Source organism: Leptonotus elevatus, chromosome 7 (assembly GCF_054856555.1).
Source record: "Leptonotus elevatus isolate MCC_2025b chromosome 7, RoL_Lele_1.0, whole genome shotgun sequence".
In the NCBI taxonomy this organism is placed as follows: Eukaryota; Metazoa; Chordata; class Actinopteri; order Syngnathiformes; family Syngnathidae; genus Leptonotus; species Leptonotus elevatus.
Window position 1 is genome coordinate 2,375,448 of NC_141245.1, and position 20,761 is coordinate 2,396,208.

The 20,761-nt window shown below is 39.6% G+C and overlaps 1 long non-coding RNA gene and 1 pseudogene across 5 annotated transcripts; both read right to left on the minus strand.

Annotated features, from left to right (window-relative positions):
• The window catches only part of LOC147170367 (uncharacterized), a 128,919-nt pseudogene that overhangs the window by 42,532 nt on the left and 65,626 nt on the right, over nt 1–20,761 (minus strand).
• Nucleotides 1,408–15,148, minus strand: LOC147170368 (uncharacterized). 5 transcript variants are annotated; one of them, XR_015095649.1, is made up of 5 exons: nt 15,029–15,148; nt 14,415–14,471; nt 14,279–14,334; nt 2,444–2,536; nt 1,408–2,147 (listed from the first exon to the last, which is right to left on the minus strand). It is a non-coding gene; the product is annotated as an uncharacterized LOC147170368 (long non-coding RNA). The 5 variants fall into 5 exon arrangements; XR_015095646.1 differs by having other exon boundaries at nt 2,444–2,552; XR_015095648.1 differs by lacking the exon at nt 2,444–2,536.

Genomic DNA, 20,761 nt, shown 5'->3' on the forward strand with positions numbered 1-20,761 from the left:
ATTACCTCACTTTTTTGGAGTTCTATCTTATTCGGGTTAACAGCGTATGCCAAATACAGAGTTTGTTTGTCGTAAGAGTCAAAATGCCAAATGTAATGGATGGAGCCATCCCCTTCTTAGCGCAACACGGCACACCTTTTCTTTTGTGTGTAATCTATTCTTCTCGCATTTAGTTATTATAGGCCTACACCCATTTCTATCTACAGAGCTGCCCAGATGTTTGTCAAAGTTAATGAATGAAGTTAACCACGTGATCCAAAGTGGTATTTTTCTTGCGTCACAGCAGACTGCAAGACTTCAGGTCTTCCCGTCCTAACAAACGTGTGGTATAGAAATAAACCTGCCTTGCATTGCCTTGATGTGAACTCGTCAGAGGTGAGGTCAACTGGCATTCCAGAGCGGGCAACCCAGGATGCAATGAAGGCCTGGGTCACTTCAGCGGAGGTAGTAGATGACAGGGGAACAACTTCTGGCCTCCTGTAGCCTGTGCTGGGTGAATTTGAGCAAATCTTCAAACTAATTGCCCTTAAAGCACAGGGCACAGACAAAGAAGCATTTTTTGATGCACGTTACATTGCTTTGTTTCCCTTTGTCTATTGTGTCCACTGTTGCCCTGACAAGAATCCCCACTGAGGATTTTATGATACAAGAAATGTTGATATTTTAATATGACAGGATTGAGATCAAGACTTCAACCAGCAAAAGTGACGCATTATAGTTTGATTAAAACTATTTACTTAAAGTCAAGTCTGTTTGCCACCGCTATTTACATAGCTCAGAGAGCTCATGGTAATGCTAGCTAAGCACTGGAGGTACTTCATGACCAGGCTTGGGGAGTAATGGAATACATTTACCGCAGTTACGTATTCAGAATACCCCCCCAAAAAAGTTACTGTATTCCGTTACAGTACAGGAAAAAAATCATGTAATCAGATTACAGGTCCATTTGTTAAAAATTTTGATTATTTTGAGGGATTACAATTTCTAGGATGTGAGAGAGAGCGCGAACATGACACATGACAGATGGACACCATCTTGTTACCCTGCCAAAAACAGAGTTGGCCAAACTCTCTCTATTATGGCTCTGTTGGTAAATATTTAGCAACGCTATTGCTCAAGATTCTGTATTGTTTACTATGAATCTGTATTTTCTGTATGATTTATTTTATGGTAATTGCAAAAACAAAGAGCAAGGTTAAAAATGTTTTTTTTATACAATGTCAATTGTGCTCAAAGAAGATATTGTCAAGGAAGGATAAACAGAACATATCTTACCGTTTGAGCTATTAATGGCATTTTCTGTTTATTTGTATTATAACTCTTATGGTGTGTTAACACAAGGAAGATGTAATAAAAATTGTGAACCGTCAGTTGGAGAGACCACCTTTATTTTAACCAAGGATGTTACAGTACAAGCTTCCGGTTTCAGTTTATTCTAAGATAAAGGGACACCATCTGGAGGACGAATAACCTCATTCTTGAAAATTGTGTTAATGTGGATTTTTGTCATTGGTATATTCAATAGCTCGGAGCTGGTGCTTTTCAAGGTGGAAATGTCATTTGCAGTAGTGGCGTCTAAAAGACAAAGGAACAGCTCCTCCTGGCAACACTGGTTCACCTTTATATTCAGCTTTGTATTTGCACATGTTTGCTAGTGAGTTGGTTCTACAAAGGAGATAAAAAGTTTAGACATTCAGCGAGACAATTTAACTATAGCATATAACATATCGAATCGACCAAAATACACAGCAAATCAGTCAGTGTTAAATTTCCGGTATTTGATCAAATATGCAGTAAACAGTGTTATTTTAACACTGTTAAAAGTTACATTGTCAGAGTAAATTTCCTTGAGTGTTGGCGTGGATGTTGTGTGTAACCTGAATAGCACAACCTTGAGTGTTAAATTGACCACACCCTCATTTCCGGTTTAGGAGAAACTTTCCAATTTTCCAGCACGCTGTCGACATTTCAATAGCGATGCATCCAGTTGTTGTTGGTGGGGCGGCGTGGCTCTGTGTTAGAGTGGTTGACTCCTGACCGTGGGTTCGATCCTAGGCCAATGTGACTCTGTCAAAGTATCCTTGACCCAGATACGAACGCCCAGTTGCTCCTAATGCTGTGTCAGCAGTATTCAACGCTTTGAGGGCCTTGTAAGGAGGAAAAACGCTATATAAGTGAAGTATCATTTACCAGAGTAAAGTTTCAGTTACATTTTCACACTGACCCAAGTGCAATTCACTCATAAGTGTTTAAACATCAGAGTTAAGTGTAAATTAAGTGTACGTTTTCAACACAATACAGTGTTGGAGTAACACTGGTTAAGTGTAAAAAAAGCAACACACAAAAGTGTAAGATTTCCACTCATTGGTGTGGACACATAAACATTCTCGGTGTTTATCTAACATTGGACGATTTTGCTGTGTGGCTGCCAGTGTGCGCTTACCGATTACCACCTTGTAGCTTTCTCTCACCACTGGACAAGCTCAGATGAGGGCTCACCTCACCAATAACAACTGTGCGGACGCAGTGCACACTTCTAGGAAGATTACATCCTACAATTAAAGTGTTTCAAATAAATGTATTTGTCTTAATAACTTTTACATGTTTAAACATGTTCTTGTTTTGTACCAAAAAACAAATGATTGTCATAATCGTAATTTCAATTATTACCAAATTAATCGTCATTAATATTTTCTTCATAATTGAGCAGCCTTAATACAACAACAAAAAAGAACTAGTATAGCATGTCACTGAGTTCTTCTGTGGAAAGGAGAAGAGTTAATAATTGGGGTAAAAAAAAAGTTTAATATTATGGGAGGAATTTGGGGTTTTCACTTGACTTAGACAATGTTAAATATTGTCACTGTTGGGGATCCAAAATTTTACTAGCCGCCGGAGTCATTATTTGACAACACAGATGCAAATCAGCCCTTTTGATTCAGATAAGTAAGCCGATAGTTGTTTGCAAAATTAACTTGAATACAAATATACTTTCAAGTCCTACTATAAGTCTAACATGTACAAATACATTGAAACATTGTTTAAAGCACAAAAACTGTTTTAAAACTGCGACAAAAAACTGCGAGGGTATAGGAGAGGGGAAGGGTTGAGGAGTTTGGCACAACTTGAGCCACAACCGCAACAGATGGACCAACGTGGCATGTCTATTATTTATTCTGTGGATTTCTTTATTATCTGGTTTATCTGTATGACGTCAAATTGGTCGATAATTGCCGATAATTATCGGTCACAGATATTATCGTGCATCCCTAGTTTCATCTGTGGCTCATTTTAAATTTGACTCAAACCCTGTAGTGATTGGAGGATAGTGGTTTCTGAGAACAGTTTAATAATCAAATGCTTACCTAGTTTTTTGCATCACATTAAATTCGTTTCATGTTAAGACTTTTCAGCAACATAAGATACAAGTGACAAACATAGGTGAACCTTATTATTAGGGATGCACCAAAATGAAAATTTCTGGCCGAAACCAAAAATGAGAAATGCTTGCCGAAAACCAAAACGTCAAAATATATATATATTTTTTTACTACCATTGCATTTATGATTGTTAACTTACTTAACTAAAGTCAAGACATTGCAAATGCATAAAGTAATATTCATGTTTCAAATAATAAATCAATTAAATCAAATAAATCAAGATTATGATTATTACTTATTATATTGCGATTGCACTTTATAGTCAATGGCGTTCGCACGGGCGGGCACTAGTGCGTGCAGTGCGGATGACACGTTCGTATTTGGTGCGGGACACGGTGCGGAGCACTTAAAATCTGCACATTCACGTATTCACCAACTTTGATACATTACTTCACACATCGCTTTCAGGAACTGACTGCAAAGTCACACACAGCGTCCTGTACAGGTCTGTAGTTAGCCGGAGATAGTGGTAAGTGTACTTTTTTACAACTGTTGAACTGTACCAAGTTAACAATAGTGCTAGCATTAGCCAAAGTATTTAGCACGGCCACCGGAACACCAGTGAAAAAGTGGAAGCACTCTAGGGGCTCGAATCAAAGAAAAAAAGGAAGGCGCAGGAGAAAGCGTAGCTGAATTATAGTGCAGTACTCGGCAGTGTGCTCTATTGCGACCCGCTGAATAGCTGTACAATACCAAGCGACGCCCCTCTCCTTCTTCGGTGTGTGCAATGAAGCTGCTGTGACCGGTACAAACTCACACTGTAAAATGCCAACTAGTAGCGAAGCTGAACATTCACCCGAGCGTTTGGTGTTGAATTCAGACAGATGCTTGCTTGCAGTGTTTTTTTTTGCTTGCGTTACCACAACATCGCCATGTTCTTTTGGCTTTAATTTTATTTTGACCGAATGCTGAAAATGCCAAATTTTGCCATTTGCGGCCGAATATTTTCGGTGGCCGTAAATTAGTTGAACCCCTGCTTATTATTAGGTCACGTATGAGGACTGTTGAGAACATTCTTGAGTATGATTATCACAAAGGTACATACTTGACATACATTTGTTTTCTATTACGCTTGTCCTCAGTGAGGTCATTGTTGGAGCCAATCCTAGCTGTTTATTCATTAGTCCCTTTGTTTAATTATTAGTGGTTTAGCCATCATTCCCTTGTGGAATGGCTATTCTTCACAGTTCAACAGTTCAACAGTTAAATACATAATAAAACATGCAAAGTAACAAAAATAATCAACGGTAGTTTACGCTCTGGACAGGTCAACACTTTTGTCAATTTGTTTGTGATCCACCAAGATAATAATAGCTTGTCGGTATAATTCCAGTATATAGTCATGTCTGGTGGAGACGCCCATGACGTCAATTGCACTTGTACCTGACCTGTGAGCTATGCAAGCAGCTCAACTGGTTTTCTGCTTCCAGAAATCATGCATGTCAAACCATGTCACACGTCACACTAATAGAAGAAGACTAATTACAGGAATGCTGAAGCATTCCCACATGTTATGGTGATTTTTTTAATTCTCCACAACTTTTTGCTGTGAAACATTTCCCACATAATACTTCCGATTTACACCGTTCAAATTTCAACTTGCTTCAAAAATTCACGCCTCTCAGGGTATATATTGTCTGATTCCACATTACTTACAGTATTGGCACAATTTAAAGTTAAATATCAACTTTTCCCCATTAATTTTCAATTAATGACATTGAACTTTTTCCAAGTCACTTTCCACGCCCACTTCCACACATACAACTTATCATCATTACCAACTGTCTGATACTCGGTGGGGCAGTTGGTAAAGAGCATTGTCCAGTAACCAGGAGGTTGCCGGGTTCAAATGCCACCTCCAACTGTAAATTGCAAATATATCAATGGCCGTTACGATAAGTGATATACTGCACATGTATAGCAACTGATTATCATATCAGTATTAGAATTTCACTGAAGTGATTAAATGCATGTTAGCTTTCAGCATAAGATGACAACACTTCATTTTTTGAAACTCTTGAATGTTTAAATATAAAACATAAGGCAGAGATAAGGACATAATAAAACAAGGCACAAGACAAATTTACAAAAAAAATTTAAGCGCTCATAATAATGAACTGGAATCAGTAGAAAACATTGTTGTTTTACGACAGCGTTTGCTCGTCCGTTATGTTTTTTCGCGCGGACCGTCCGCGTATCCCTGGCAACCCGCCGGCTCCTAACCCGCTAGGAGCTGGAGGCCGGCTGGTGTGGTGAAAAAGGCGGCCGCCTGACGGGATCCAGACGTTCCCACCGCTTAATTATGCACAAGCCATCATCCCGAGCCACTTGGAGCGGGGCTGCGGGCAGAACTTGGAACGTTATGATGAGCTCCAGACTCAGAGGGAGGCGTCCACTGGGAACAGAAGCACTGGTGGAGCCAGAGGGGAGGCCGGGGTGGCACGTCCCCCTGCTCAAATGAGATTGGACCCCGCTAACTAAAAACTAGACTAGCCGAGACTAAAACCCTCATTACCCTCGTTATGACAGTAACTGGGACTAAATCAGTATGCATTTTCGTTGATTAATGAAGACAAGACAAAAATGTACTTCACTCAATAAATACTGGACTAAAATCCATGGACTTTTTAGTTCATGAACAAAAACGAGACGAATATTATATGATTTTGTAAACTCTTGTCTCTGTTAATCTGTCACTGTCTTGTGACACACATTTTTAGGCGCCAAATGATTGACACATTTTTAGGCCCAAATGATTGACATATCATGGCGCCGGCGCAGTGGCGCCGCACGTGTTGTCAGTGCAGCCTCCCTTTTTTTTTCAATCGGACGCCTACTAATTGTTATGCCCCTCCTGCACAGTAGGTGGCGCTATGTACCACAATATGTTTTAATCCACTTCAATAGGACTCTGGAGAAGAAGAATTTCCCGAGTCCCATCAAGACACTTTAAATCAGTGCATCAAGATGACACGTTTTTGGCAATGTCACGGCAGTAACGGCAATATCGTGATATCGCGATATTGGTTGGGAGGGGCTGGTGCTTGGAGAGCAGAATGAACGAGAATTTTCTCATAGAGAAGCGAATGGAGGAAAACACTTCGGTGATGTTTTTTGTGAGGAATTAGCAGTTTGCAACAGCGGAGACCAACCCAAGACACGCTTAGGACCGCTCCCTCATTTGAATAACATTGCGACCTCACAGAGCGTCTGCAGTATGAAATAAATAAATGTGAGAGCAGAGCTTATTGATTTATATATTTATTTTTGTATTTATTTTGACATTTCTTTTGATATAAATTTATATATTTTTTTAATCTCGCTTTTAATTTTTTTACTTATTTAGTTTTTTTTTTTTATTTCCATTTATATTTACTTTTTGGTTTTGATTTTCCCTTTTATTTATTTATTGAGTCATTTATTTATTTTATATTTTGTCAGTTTTTTTTGTCACCATTTCTTATTAAACTGACTTGTGCCCCAGAGTCTCGCAATGCAGATACTGCCAAGCTATTCAAATTGCATTGTATGTGGGCTTTCTTTCCCATTAGCTTAGCAACTGCCCCAAGGACTGGTTGTGGTGAAGGTAAATACAATAATATTTTATTATTTGTTATTTAATTGTATATTTTGTGATATGTAACATGTCACAGAACAAAGTCTCTATCTATGACCACAACAGAGCTGAGCATTTTTGTTAATCGTCAATGCCTGCCAATGATGATGCCCACCTTTCGGCGCGTGCTTCCGCATATTCGGGGAATGTTGTATGACGCGAAGGCCATATGCATTACCCCGATTGATGGCTGTAAACGTGCTTCAGTCTGTGCTCAGGCCATGTATTCTATTCCGAGGCTTCATGTCATTGTGTACTTGCAAATTGCCAATTAAAGAGTAACTCAACCGGAATTCAGACTCTTGCTCCACCCCTCACTAAGATTTGAAATCTGCACTCAAAGGGGGTGTTGCCTGGAGGACCGTTGGGTTGCAAATGGGGAGAGGGTTGGGCTGTGATTGACAGTAGCAACTCGCTAAGAAGGTGTTTAAAATTACATCACTAATGTGTACTTAAAACAAGTTCTCAAGTAAACAAGTACTCACTTTAGGTACATGGGGTACTCTTTGGGACAAACCTATAGCCGCTCACAGCCTCACACACAACAGCACGAGGAAAGAGGGCTAGGGCATGCGACTAATCTGCAATCCAAGGCCTCTTAATTGACAGTAGCAAAGTCCAGTTAGAGCGCCGAAACGCAAGCCCCTTTTTAATAATGAAAAAAAGGGAGTGACACCCCCCCTTTCAAATCTGCAGCTAGCGAGTGCAACATGTACATACACATGGGACAGACTGGAGATGGATTCACGTTGAATGGTTCAAAAAGAAAGTAAATTATAGTTATAATGTAACATTAATCCAACAGCTATAATGTTCCAACAATAACGTTAAGTAATGCTGGCTAACTTACTAGCTTGTAGCATGGATCCATAGTAGCCACTTGTAGATATACTGTAATTGTGTGTTTTTCATCAAAAAGATGAGAGAAATTTTGATATGAAATAGTTTTAGATCTGAAATGTTCAACATTATCTGCTGACAAAAAAATATACATGTTACGGTGTGGTCACAGAGCGGCGTGGTGTCTGTCGGCGTGTGAAGTGGAGGACCCAAAATGCAGGGAGGCAGGAGAACCACAGCAGGAGTGCGGGCGAAACTGGCGTGCTTTATTTGACAGAAAACACTAACCAGGGTACTGGTTAATGCTGAAAAGCTACAAAATCAAAATGACAGACAGAACTCCGGGGGTGACCGTGACAAGCGGCAATGATCCCACGCCAACTGATCTCCACCCGGGAACTAAATACACCCACACTAATTGGGTAACTAGCCACACCTGGGGCCAGGCACAAGTGGCTGAGGGCCCGGATTGGTCAACCCGCAGAAGGGCTGGAACCCACTCAGGACCAATCGGGACCCTCAACCAAAACCAGATCTTCCCAGACATGACAGTACACCCCCCCCCCCCCCTTAAGGGACGGATCCCAGACGTCCCAAACAAAAGTCAACGTCGGTAGCGGGACCCGGATGACGGCTCCGGCGTAGAGGCCAGGGGCTGCAGCGGCACAGGCGAGCGGGCCAGGGGCTGCAGCGGCACAGGCGAACGGGCCGGGGGCCGCTGCGCACGACGTGCGCCGCCGGAACGGGAACCGGTGGCGGCCGCAGGACGTGCGCCGCCGGAACTGGAACTGGTCGTGGGCGCTCCACGAGCGCCGCCGGAACTGGAAGCGGCCGCTGTACGGGCGCCGCCAGAACTGGCAACGGGCGCTCAACTAGCGCCGCCGGAAAAACTGGCAACGGGCGCTACACGAGCACTGCCAGAACATCGGCAACGGGCGCTGTACGAGCGCCGCTAGAACTGGCAACGGGTGCTCCACACGCGCCGCCGGAAACTGGAGGCGGGCGCTGCATGCGCACCGCCGAAACTGGAACGGTACCTGCCTCTTGGTCCGCTGGGTCTGTTTATGGTGGGATCATTCTGTTACGGTGTGGTCACGGAGCGGCGTGGTGTCTGTCGGCGTGTGAAGTGGAGGACCCAAAATGCAGGGAGGCAGGAGAACCACAGCAGGAGTGCGGGCGAAACTGGCGTGCTTTATTTTACAGAAAACACTAACCAGGGTACTGGTTAATGCTAACTAAACAACAAACTGAAAAGCTACAAAATCAAAATGACAGACAGAACTCCGGGGGTGATCGTGACAAGCAGCAATGATCCCACGCCGACTGATCACCATCCGGGAACTAAATACACCCACACTAATTGGGTAACTAGCCACACCTGGGGCCAGGCACAAGTGGCTGAGGGCCCGGATTGGTCAACCCGCGGAAGGGCTGGAACCCACTCAGGACCAATCGGGACCCTCAACCAAAACCAGATCTTCCCAGACATGACAATACAGGGGTCAAATGATTGTCCTGATTAAAACTAGACGAATACAATTATGTTTTCTAAATAAAGACAAAAATGCTAGATTTATAGTCAACTAGAATGGACTAAATAAAAATGGGGTGTTGTTGACCAACTATGTTAACAACTATCAAGCGTGATTGAAACTGGACTAAAACTGAGACTAAATTAAAAAACGGCAGATAGAATTAACACTACATGACTTACATGCTCAACTTTGTTTATAGAGCGCAAAAACAATCACAAAATAGAAAAGAAAGCCTTTATTGTCACCTTCTGTGGTGCAGATGCAACAAAATTGACAACCCATAATAAAATAATAATGACAAGCATAAACTACTAATGACACGATGAGGATAAATGTTCCCAAAAAGCTTCGTGATCACCTTGCATGGATTCTATCTGTACTCTCTCTGTGCAGTCATTGACTAATTGACAATCATGTGCAGGCTCTTTGACATGAATGCTGACGATGGCTCCCAATAAGACTCACGTCATTCACTTGAAAGAACCGCCTCTACTAGCTGTTTTGTTTGCAACCGACGCATCACTACCCACTCAGCATTTTTCGGTCTAAAAGACGTCTAATAGACATCTAAATGGTACTTAGACGTCTAGGCTAAAAACAGTCTACAAATGGTCTAAAAATTATCGTTTTTTAGACGTCTCAGCTTAGACGTCTAATAGACGTCTACATCTAGACCCCTCGTCTATTCTTAGACTTTTAAATAATCGCTAACAGACGTCTAAAGTTAGACGTTTTCTAGACGTACATTTTTATACCAATTGTATACGCCTCATCTAATCTTAGACGTTTAAATAACCGCTAATAGACGTCTAAATGTTTTTGGGTCTGGTGTATGGAGGTAAATATGGTGCAAAAGTAACTTGTACCTGTAAAAAAAAAATTGTTGTATTAAAAAAAAATTGTACCTGTAGAAAAAAGTATACATTTGTATCTGTAAAAGTCGTGATTTGTACCAGTAAAAAAAAAAGTGTACCTGTAAAAAAAAAGAGTGTACCTGTAAAAAAAATTATTGTACCTGTAAAAGTCGTGATTTGTACCTGTAAAAAAAAAAGTGTACCTGTAAAAAAAATTATTGTACCTGTAAAAGTCGTGATTTGTACCTGTACAAAAAAAATCTCTCGCTACAGATGGTGCAAAACTGATTCGTACTTGTAGAGCTCCGTGATTTGTACTCGTAGAAGAAGTAGGCGGGCTCTGGAGGATTTGGGCGGGCTAAAGCTCAACCTCATTGGTTCAGCAAACGACAGTGGGTTGATCTCAAATGACGACACGTTTTTATCATTAAAGTACACAAGTCCGAAATTCCAAACAAACAGAGTAGCCACACCAGTTTACCTGTCGTTTTGGAAGAAGTCTCAGGCGTGAAAATTTCAACATGGTTCAATATACAAACACCGTGTGGAACCGCTTAAACGTTGGTTGACATGCAGAGCACTCAAAGTGGGCAGAAAGAAATAAGTTTTGGTATGAAGGTAAGATTTATTGTACGATCATCGCTCGCAATCCGGTGCTAGCTAGCTCATCTTATGTTGTTAATTGTCACAAAAACTGAATACATTGAAGTCACGATTTTCATTTAAAGATTTGAAGCCTACCTTTGGACTGTGACTTTCTGTCCTGAATGTATTTCCTTTTACCTGGGCCATTTGTATTGTCATAGCTGAGACAGTGTAAACATAGAATCAATAGCTTGTCCCTGCACTTCTTTGATGTCTTCAAAAACTACCTGTATACTTGAACTGAGATTTATTAAGCTTGACACCCTTTCATATGATGTGAGTTCATGATGACATATTTGCCGTTTTTATTTCAAAAGCTTATACTGTACATACAGTATCCCATGTGTTGTTAAAACAAGTTTTGCAGTGAAATTCAAATGATCATTCTTAACACTTGTAAACATACACATTTGCCTTCAACACTGAAGCCAAATAAAAATAATGCAAATGGAAATGTTTATGAACAATGTCTGTGTCTATCAGTATTACCACTATTTCTGATATTAAGATGTGACAAAATCTTCATTTTTTTCTGGCTTAATTGTCACAAAAACTGAATACATTGAAGTCACGATCTTCATTTAAAGATTTGAAGTCTACCAGTGTAAACATACGATCAATAGCTTGTACCTGTAAAAAAAAATAATCTAAAAATACCTCAAACTGCTGCTTAGTGCTTAGATGTGAAAATTACTATAGAGCTACAGAACCCTATTGAATGTTTTACAAGATAACCTAAACCTATAACCAAAAGTGGACAGTACTCAGCTACTTGTATTTGAGTAACATTATATTCAAGTATCTGTACTCTTACTATCATAATAAAATGCGAGTGAATCTTTAAGCCGCTACAGGTATTTTAACCTCAACCCTTTGTCCTCTGTATTTAATCATTTTATTTTAAATATTAAAATTTCTTGATAAATGTCAGTATTTTTGCAATGTATGCTTTGCAAACAGTTAAAAAAAGGCTCTTACACTCTTAGTTTACTCAAAACTCACAGTACTCAAATATTTGTGCAAGTATTTTTTTTGCACTTTTAATTTCTACTTGAGTTTAATTTTCCAATGTAACATTACTCTTATTTGAATATGAATATTAGCTATTCTGATTTTGAAATGCTAGTCTATCTGTATCACTAAGATGTGAGCAGTGTCACTGTCACCTAGCTATTTTAACAAAAGTAACTAGGTCAAATGTTAGTTTATTTATTTTTATTTAAATGAGAAATCTCATAAGTTTCAAAATCTTGCTCAAAAGGTAGAGACAACTGCTGGAGACACTGCTGATCAGTGAACGGATGACCCACTCCATCAGCAAGCAGCCAAGAGACAGGAGATGACACCTGGGGGGAATTCCATCAAGCCGGATAAAGGAAAAGCCTGTTTTATTTCGCAGGTCTTCTGCTGATGTGAATGTAGCAGGCGGAGGTCCCCTGCCTGTGGCAGTGGCCTAAGTCTTTTTTTCTGGTGGCTACAATGATGGGCAACATATATTTACAGCTCAACACCTATTTAGTCTTATTTTTTATAGATATTGTTATAGGCTACTTGCCGACTTGTTGCCATGATCGCTTTTGGCTACTGTTGAGATGTAACAGTGAAGAATGAATATGAAGGTCAATTCGAAGTGCTTTACATTAAATCACTAATTAATAACACTATTAATGTGAAATACACATCTAACATGAAACAATTATAACTTATACATTTAGTCTGTCGGATATTTATTTTTTTGCCAATGATATTTCCCTCGTCTTATTGATAGCAGCAGTATTGCCTTTTTTGGTGAGAGCCTTGGATTTCTCATACAGCTCCATCAATAACTTTTGTTCTGTTTGTGAGAAGAATACTGCTCTCGTTTTGCTGTCTTTTGACATAATTGATCGCAATTTCACCTATCGACTCATCAGGGCTTCTTGTCTACCCCGGGAGCGTGTTCAAATAACTCTCAATATGGATTAAATTGTACTCCTTTAACATTTCAAACTCAAAATTGGAAGACGTCTAGAAAGCATAATTTCTTCACTTTCCCAAAGGTGATTGCAGTGAAATTCTTTCAGAACAGTATCCAGTGTATCAAGGATTCTCATTTGTTGGACTTCACAGCCACTTTTGAAACAGGTTTGATTTCACACCATGTGCCACGTCTAGAGATGGATCAAGAAATAGCTTTGATTGATTGCATGCTGGCATCTGTGCAAACAGAATGGTTGGGTCAGCATATTCATACAATAAAAAATAATCATAGCTTCCTAGCTGGGGTCATTATCAAAACACAGCCACTGACATAATACGTAATCGGTTAAACGTTTAGCTTTATCTTGTTACAAATCACGGCGCACTACAAGTACGAATCAGTTTTGCACCATCTGTAGCGAGAGATTTGGTGCAAAAGTCAAGTGACTGGACAGCAGCAGAAAAAACACTTGTGACCCCTAGTGGCGACTTCTTTGACTACAAGTCGTCATTTCTACAGGTACAAATCCCGACTTTTACAGATACAAATTTTACACTTTTTTCTACAGGTACAAATCCCGACTTTTACAGGTACAAAGCACGACTTTTACAGATACAAATGTATACAGGTAAAAAAAATATTTTATACAACTACAAACATTTTTTTACAGGTACAAGTTACTTTTGCACCATATTTACCTCCATACTGGTGGCCCTCATTTTCCTTTTGATAGTATTGTATTACAAGAGGAAAATGAAGGCCACAATAGAAAGAAAGAAAGAAAGAAATTAAGAAAGTAAGAAAGAAAGAAAAAAAGAAAAAGAAATAAATAAATAAAATGAGACCCAGACCCAAAAACAAAGAGCTGACAGAAAGCATCAAGAAAGCCTGGGTTTTCAGGACCCCCAGGCAATGTCACGGCACATCGAGGCAGTAGCGAAGGCAAAGGGAATTCAACCAATTATTGAAGATTCACATATCTTTTTGAAAATACCATCCATCTTTTTTTCCCATGCAAATTTGCAAAACACTGGGAAGTATGCATGGTGATTTTTTGACATTCTAGTTTTTTGACATCCTGTTTTCATGTTTTTTTGTTGTTGTTTTTTTGCCGGAAGCCCAAATAATGTAAACATAAACAAATAAATACCTGAAATCACTTAAGTTGTGGGCCCTGAATCTATAATATATGAAAATTTGACTTTTTGAATGGAATTATGGAAATTTTTCAACTTTTCGAGGATTTCAAATTTTTTGACGAGCACCTCTAATCCACTTGTTACCCTGTGGGGTCCCGCATCCTGGGAGATAAATAAATTGCATAAATTACATATCTAACTTGCAACCCATACCAAAGCAGTCCAACACTACATTGAATTGCTGTGTACCTTCAGGAGACCTGGCTGCGTTGCTGACACGAGGTGCGTCTTGTCGCCAATATTCACTGTCGGGGGATATTGAAATTTATATTTTTACTCACAGTGTTACCATTGTGAACATTGTGATACTTAACAAATACGGTACCTTGTGTCCTGCCTGTCAGTTGACAGGTGCTGATGTGTGTGCGCCATTGATTACCAGCTGGAAGACAAAATGGAAATCATACTTGCAACATTAGTCACGTTTGATATACAGTATGCTGTATAGGCGGTTTGGCTAATAACTTGTGTACTTTGTCCTCCTGCTGCACATCAGTGTGTTGTGGATGACCTAAGGTATACATTAATATTGACAATGGCTGAGATTTACATGTGCATTAACTAATCACCAATTTGGATAAAAGAGAATGGTTTGAAATCAGAGAAAATAGTATATCAATTCATTATGTACCATATAAAAAAAAAAAAAGCATCTTAAACAGCTGGTGTACAAGCCATAATCATTACATACATTAAAAAAAAATGGAGCAAGCAAGAAATAAAAAGCTAACTAACTCCCTAACCCCCTGCTTCCTTAACGTTTGTGTGTCAGGAGCACTTCTCTTATATTATTATTATTATTATTTTTAAAGAAAACACCATGATTGATGGGAACTTAACCGCAAGCTAAGCTAGCGGATATCTTGCAAACGGATGAACAATTAAATGAACAAACATTGCAGGATTAAACATTTCAATAACGTGGCTTCAAGCACTCACCTATAGGCAGCCCTTCTCAGTCTTCCAAGAGGAATACAAATCAAAAGTTTGCACCCGATGACTGTTGGCACTTCACGTCTTCTTTTTCTTCTTTCAGACTGACCGGAAGCTTAAATGCACTTCTGCCTCCTAGTGGTGGGGAGGTATCATACAGTTATAAAGACCCGCTGACAGTACATGACAATCTCTTACGCACATATGCGTATAGTATTTTGCTGCTTTATTCATGGATCGTGCGATTTGGCATTTTGTTTCACACTGATGATCCAGTTGTGCAGTTATTTATTTACTTTATTGTGTCAATACACATTATTCAGTGTATTTAATTCAATTGTCCGGATTTGGTTTAAAGCAGAGGTGTGCAAACTCGGTCCTTGAGGGCCGGAGTCCTGCAGGTTTTGGAGGTTTCCTTTTTCCAACACAAGCTGATTCCAATTAACAGGATCGTTATCAGGGTTATGCAGAGCTTGCTGATGAGCTGATTATATATCAGCTGTGTTGGAGAAGGGAAATATCCAAAACCTGCAGGACTCCGGCCCTCGAGGACCGAGTATGCTCACCCCTGGTCTAAATAGAGTTGAAATGAGAACTTGATTTAGACGTCTAAATCAAGTCTAAATATGAACTACATTATACATTGATCAATTACTGTTTAAAACGTATCAATCCAACATTTTGCCACCATTTATACAACCTACAGTAATTTTTTTAATTTAGTAGTTCATATTTACTTGATGAATTGTATCGTCTAGATTCGGGCTAAAATATAGACCAATTATAGACGGGCTAATTTCGGTCTAAACTTAGATGAGACGTCTAATAGACGTCTATAGCTCAGTGGGTACAGTTGTGATAAAATGCTCAACATGGAAGATAGAAACTTAGAAAGAACAATTTTTAATAAATGTTTGTAACTTTATTTTTCCTAAGATCGATAAGTCCTGTGGCATACTATCTCAACCATAGCTGAATTTGAATATACTTTAAAATATATGTGGAAATTGCAACAATTTTTTAAAACAAACATAATTATTTATTTTTATTTTTATTTTTTTACAGTGTGAGGTTTGCAGCCAGGGTGAGGTCCTAAAAAGAAACAGGTAGCTGTGCAGTGCCTATTAGTTCGGAAATAAAGGGAACAATGAAGAACCCCAAAAATTAATGATTCTCCAAAATTCTCTAACTTGCCGAGATTTGGCAGTTTATTGTTCTTTAAAGGTGAGAATAGTCACAATAAGAAAATAGTGAGAATCTAGACTTCTACTTGAGCAATGAATGTGAATACTTCTATTGTGCAGAGTTGGAGACAATGAATCCTCGGAAAGCAGGCTTACGTGTTGGCCAGAACGTGAAATCCTCCTTCCTGCGCCTAGTTGCAACTTGCAGGCATTAAACTGTACTTGACTTACCCCTGTTATTTTGTGTAATTATTTTAAATGTCAAACAGAGCCGCCCTTGGCACAGCAACGGTTCAACGCACATTCTGTTTGAAGTCTCTCCCTTGTGCATGTTGTTTGAAATTCAAGATCAAATGTGCCATCTTGATCTTTGATTACAATGTTCCAGAAGAAGTCTTCCTCTCCCACCTTGACTTTGCATTCATCCCCTATCTTCCATTTACAATATCCAGGTGTTGTCCATTGGGACATCCCAGTCCCCTCCCCTAAATTACCACATTAACATGATGGAGGGGTTTGAGTGCCTGAGAGCGCATCCAAGTATTCAGAGTGCTTCAATTTTTGTTATTTTTGTTATGTTATGGCCTTATTTCAAAATGGAACAGAGCAGATCTGGGGGGTTTTTTTTGCAGGGAAGACAGCAGGAAAGAGAATACACCTGAGATGGACAGCAATCAACCTCAATGACAATTCTCCACTTGAAAAGAAGCAGCCGCCGCATCAGAAAGATCTGACAAAACAGAGGGGTGTAGCTGAATTTATGAGCCAGCAGATGACAGAATGTGACTTTTGACAGCTGCGGGTGTGCTGGAATCATGTGTTGGAGAATAATTAAATCCTGAAGTGCGAACTTGACAGGAGGAATGTAGATTAGGAAATCTTTAAGGATGACGATGTTTCGTTTTGTTTCGTTTTGTTTTCGTTTTGTTTTGTTTTGTTTCGTTTATTAAGAGCCCCATTAGCTCCTGACACATCTCAGGAGTTAATTTTCCTGGGTTTACAATCATTTCAAATAAACATATACACACCTAAACTCACACACATATACGCAGCCCCTAAAGTGACATGGGAGAAAAAAAGAATTGAAATATGTTTTTCTTGTCCTAACAAGAAACTTTCTTGTTAGGACGGGAAGACCTGAAGTCTTGCAGTCTGCTGTGACGCAAGAAAAATACCACTTTGGATCACGTGGTTAACTTCATTCATTAACTTTGACAAACATCTGGGCAGCTCTGTAGATAGAAATGGGTGTAGGCCTATAATAACTAAATGCGAGAAGAATAGATTACACACAAAAGAAAAGGTGTGCCGTGTTGCGCTAAGAAGGGGATGGCTCCATCCATTACATTTGGCATTTTGACTCTTACGACAAACAAACTCTGTATTTGGCATACGCTGTTAACCCGAATAAGATAGAACTCCAAAAAAGTGAGGTAATCGGCTGCCTCGCTTTTTTTGAGTTGTTGCCTCACTTTTTTGAGTTGATTAACTCAAAAGTTTAAGTTTTGCAGAACTTGAATGGTTTGATTACACTAAATTAATTTTTTTGATACATAGTTACTGAGAAGCTTTCTGTTACAGCAACTCAATTATTCTCAGTTACTAACTTATAAATGTTATAAAACCACTGGATTAAGTTAACAAAATTCCAAACCATAAGTACAAGGTGTTCTCACGAGGGTCGCAGGTATGCTGCAGTCTATCCCAGCTGTCTTTAGGAAGTAGGCCTGAATTGGTTGCCAGCCAATCGCAGGGCACACACAGTGTTCAATTAACATACCATGCATTTTTTGGGAATGTGGGAGGAAACTGGAGTACCCGGAGAAAGCCCACGCAGCAACGTAAAGAACATGCAACCTCCAGCTTGGAAGGCCAGAGGGCCGGATTCGATCTCACAACCTCTGGACTCGGAGGCAGACATTTTAACCAGTTGGCAACCATGTCGCCTGCTATGAGCATATGTTTATAATCTAACATAAATTATTATTAATTTATTTAAACCAGGTAGGAAACAGAACAAATTATTCGACTATAGGCCTAAAACAAAATGACAAATTAATAAGTAAAATTAATTATGAAACATATACACAAAACATAAAATATTACATTACATGCATTTTTAGTTTTAGTATGTTTTATATTTTAGTTGTTAAATTTTACCTTTTTTGAAACAATAGAAACAAGGTTTTAATCACGAAATAACTTGATTTTATTAAGTTACAGCTGATTTATGTTTTTAAGTTACCCTAAAACTAGTAAAGTTCAATTTAATAGAAACTTTGTAGTACAAATTACTCATAAAAGCATACAAAGTTACACCAATTTAAAAAAGTTAAGTTAGTAGTTCTGATTGGTTGGTTGGTTGATTGATTGATTGATTGATTGATTGATTGATTGATTGATTGATTGATTGATTGAAGGCCATATGCTGTTTTCGAACTGTCACTGAAAGCAACCACATCACACAGTTCAGACAGACAGACAGACAGACAGACAGACAGGCAGGCAGGCAGACAGACAGACAGACAGACAGACAGACAGACAGACAGACAGACAGACAGACAGACAGACAGACAGACAGACATCCATCCATCCATCCATCCATCCATCCATCCATCCATCCAATGAGGTAAAGTGAATATTTGCTTGCTAACAAAGCTGTTGTTGCTGTAATGTGGAATGGGGAGAAAAGGGACAAATCGTTTTTGAAAGCATAGTAGCTAATTTCACCCGCACACACACTAATAATATGAAGATGACGATGCGTGACATCAACTGCAAAATTTACTTTTACCAGTCACGAGTTTAGCCGTGTATATTGCGTATGGTGTTTATATAGTGAATTGGTGGAAGGGAGATTTGTTTGGAAGGTGTAACTCACATACTTTATGATGTAGCGGCGGCTACCAAGAAGCTCAGTGTAGCATGCTGCAGCTCAAACTTTTTCTTATCGGTCCTTCAGCAAGCCAAGTATGTTCCAAAGAGTGAACTTTTTAAACTGGCCGCGTGTCAAGGACACGTATGACATCAACACGACACAACGGTCTGTCTTTCTCTCTTTCTCTCTTTCTCTCTTTCGCTCGCTCTCTCTCTCTCTCTCTCTCTCTCTCTCTCTCTCTCTCTCTCTCTCTCTCTCTCTCTCTCTCTCGCTCACACTCTCACACACACACACGCTCGCTCTTGCTCGTTCGCGCTCTCTCTCACATCCTAGAAATTGTAATCCCTCAAAATAATCAAAATTTTTAACAAATGGACCTGTAATCTGATTACATGATTTTTTTCCTGTACTGTAACGGAATACAGTAACTTTTTTGGGGGGGTATTCTGAATACGTAACTGCGGTAAATGTATTCCATTACTCCCCAAGCCTGGTCATGAAGTACCTCCAGTGCTTAGCTAGCATTACCATGAGCTCTCTGAGCTATGTAAATAGCGGTGGCAAACAGACGAGTTCACATCAAGGCAATGCAAGGCAGGTTTATTTCTATACCACACGTTTATTTCTATAGCACATTTCATACACAAGGCAACTCAATGTGCTTTACACAAGGAAAGACACAACACCTACAAGCATCAACAAACACAACAATTAACAACATTCAGAAGCAAAGCAGAGGAATCATCCGCAGCCGGATCCGCGGGGAGGACCTATCGCACGTCCAGAGTCGCCATCGCCTTATGGCAGTGGGGCAGCCCGACTGCCCGGCAGTGAAGTATAGCGGGGATGCGTGCAACGCATCTACAGTATGTATCATATTAATAATAACTTATTATCAACTAATAGCGATTTCCTTGTTTAGCCCCGACAGCATTCAGCCAATAGTGTCACTGTAGCAAAGCCAAAGCCATGCCGCACGCTTAGCTATGTGGAAAAATGAAGTCTCACAGATTTAATCCAAATGTTATGAAAATAACCTCATATATTTAACCGAATCCTAATCGAGAGACAACGTCCGATTCCGATCGAGTCAGCAACCTTGTGTTCCATTCCGAATTCCGATCACGTGATCGGCTTGGGACATCCCTACACTGCAACTGTCTCAGTCCCCACAGCGGGGGTGCAGTTACTCAGTACTTTAGTATTCTTTTCAGCGAATACTTTTTTTACTTGTACTTGAGTGGTTTTTTTGACGACTACTTTTTACTTTTGTTTAAGTAATATTATTTTGAAGTAACGCTACTCTTATGCTGCATTCGAGGATAGTCGGAAGTTGGACTTTTTCGAGTTCCAACCAGGAAGTGTGTGAACTCGGAAATTCCACTTGAGAAGTCGGGGGAAAAAAACTTCACGACTGACTACAATGTGACGTCCCTCTACAATGGCGACCCCTTTGAAACCACAGACCGTGAATGATAAAACACAATTTACTTGAGTATAAAACGAGATAGCTTTCTTCATTCATAAATATTCAACATAACTCCTCGTAACACAACGTACGTGACAGTATGCCGCTACCTCCCTGCATGAAAATATACTGAACTGTATGAAATGCTTATGGAATAAGATAAAAAACAATAAATGAAGCAAAATTGCGAGAATTGCTGGAAGTCAAAA